This window comes from Cynoglossus semilaevis, chromosome W (assembly GCF_000523025.1).
Source record: "Cynoglossus semilaevis isolate Cse_v1.0 chromosome W, Cse_v1.0, whole genome shotgun sequence".
Taxonomy (NCBI): Eukaryota; Metazoa; Chordata; class Actinopteri; order Pleuronectiformes; family Cynoglossidae; genus Cynoglossus; species Cynoglossus semilaevis.
The window spans coordinates 2,483,101-2,485,879 of NC_024327.1; positions in this window are offsets into that span (position 1 = coordinate 2,483,101).

A 2,779-nucleotide genomic window follows, 5' to 3' on the forward strand; every position below is an offset into this window, starting at 1 on the left:
GTCGCAGTTCTTGCCACACTCACTCACACTCCACACTCTGACGTCAAACTCCAACTTCACCGACCTCTAACTCAAACCAAGTGGAGTGGGTTTCCTTCCATCAAGTGCTCTTTGAATTCCACTGCAAACTGCATGCTCCGCCACACAAAAACTCAGCCACAGGGGGTGCCGGTGTGGTTGTTTTTAAAAAAAAAAAAAAACTCAATGGATGGCGACCCTCTCTGTCCAAGTGCTCTTTTTCTTGTAGCAGAAACTGAGTTGAACTGCTGGATTTTTGCTGGGTTGCAGTCTTCTTTCATTAACACACACTTGTTGTCTTGTTTCCGTAAGCCCCGCCCACCGCCGCAGTGTGGTCGGGCGAATGGTAAGAGCATAGGATGTGGATAAAAGTGAAGGAATATAAAAAGAACATAGAGATTTAATGTTTTTACCTTTACTTTGTCCAAGTCCATTTTCTTTTGTTTGTTCATTGATTTTTTTGTCACTTAATTATTTGATCCAAATCTGTCACCTGTTATAAGTTTGCATTCCTGTGTGAATGACGTGAATGACGTGAATGAAGTGCATTTTCCTTGTGTAACTCATGACCTTGTTTCCTATCTGCGACTTTATTTCACTTTTTTTCCTGCAACACTTTATGTAATTTCACCCTTTTACCTCGTTGACCAATCATATCACCTTTCTCATATTTATTATGTAGTTTTATATTTTGGATGGGGGGTGAACTATTGATAATATATAGTGGAATGCGCTGAGTGTAAGTGGGACAACCTGTCGGTGGGTCACAGCCTCCGGTTGCTGATTCCATTACAAAGCTTCTATTATTAAAACAAATGTGCTCTTACATATATAAATATATATCCTCTCTGTTGCTAAGCATATGTGTTCAGTATCATTTGTCCCGTTCCTTTGGGGTTTTTTTCTTTTTCCTTTCTGGAAGAACTGACGTTTTTCCTGTGTGTTTTGTACTTTTGACATTTTGCTACAATTCCAGACACTAGGGGCCCAGTAAACCTGAGCGACACAGGACACTGAAAAAATTGATAAAATTCATGTTATTACATGTCAGAAGATGGAGCTAAAAAAAAAGGACAGAATGGCAGTATTTACTAAGTCAGATCACGTCATACTAATATGAATGTTGATTATTTCAATGCAAGAAAACTAACAAATTAAATCTTTTGATCTGAGGTTAAACAAACAGTGTCTTGCTGTCTTGATGATCTGCAGGTTTTTTTTTTCTTGTGTTCCGACGTCGAATCAAAAAATAATAGAAGTAACTTAAACTAAACAACAATTATGACAACCCACCCCAGAATTACACAAAATTCTGGACAACACAAACACTGGCCCAAACATGACAAAATATAAATGTACAGTCAGCCATAAGCTTCCTACAAAAGGATAAGAGATTCTGAGGATACTTGGCGCCTAGTAAAAACTCAGAATCCCTATAGACAAAGTGCCTTATACACTTCACATAAACAGGCCAAACGTGTTACATGACGGGTGAAAATGAGGGTTATGCAGCACATCCCATCAATTGGAAGTTTATAAATATATACAGATCACGGGTGTCAATTAACCCCACATATGATAATCAACACTACACTTTACACAGTATTAACATCATTAGAATGTTGATCAAGCCCTAACAATGTTTCAAGCTGTGTCATGGACTCAATAAGACGACACACCAGCCTAATAACTCTGCCAAATCGTGAGGTAAGTCCATCCTCTACACGTGGTCTCTGAGGTGAACCTGGACAGGCAGGAGGTGGGCATGGTAGAGGAACAGGCAAGACTTGTGGTTGGTCTAGAACGCTAATGGGAGCAACTGGAACTGGGGAGACCATAGGGGGAGGAGCCAGCAGATCGCCCTGTACAGGGGACTCAACAATAGATGACTGCTCGTGCACCCATGAGGTGGTGCGACCATCTTCCCACTCATTTACATTTAAAAGGGAACCAGCAAGAGACGGTTCAGCTTTTGCAGCTGCAGGAGCCAACGCATCCATTTCAACATCATGCCAATCAGATTGAGAGGTATTAACTACACTTGAAGTAGGTGTGGACAGTGAATCAGCAACGTCCTCCAGAGTGTCATTCAGAGGCAAAAAATTAACCTGGTGCAATAAATTTCGATGGACAATGCACTCCCCTCCTTGAATCGCAACCTTAACGTGGTGGAGGGGAACGATTATCGGAATGAACCTAGGAGCTATGTTGTCGGGGGCTTAATGCTCCTGGTAGGGTCTCCCAAGGCAAACAGGTCCTAGGCGACGGATCTGACAAATAGCGGTTCAACCCCCCCCCCCATGAAAAACCAATAACATCAAAGAGGTTCACGTCGCCCGGATTGACGTCACTGGGGCCCCACCCTGGAGCCAAGCCCAGAGTTGGGGCTCGCAGGCGACTGGTGGCTGGGTCCTTGCTCACGGGACCCGGCCGGGCTCAGCCCGAACAAGCGACGTGAGCCCGCTTTCCAGTGGGCCCACCACCCGCAGGAAGGCCCACAAGGGGCAGGGTGGTGGTTGTGGGCGGGGACCCCGACGGCCCAATCCCTGGACAACCACTCTGGCTATGGGGACAATGGGGAATGTCACCTCGCTGGGGGTAAAACAGCCTGAGCTTGTGCGGGAGGTTGAGCGATACCGACTAGATATAGTCGGGCTCACCTCCACACACAGTCTGGGCTCTGGGACCCAACTCCTTGAGAGAGGCTGGACTTTTTTCTACTCTGGAGTTGCTCGGGGGGAGGTGCACCGTGGCGGCGTAG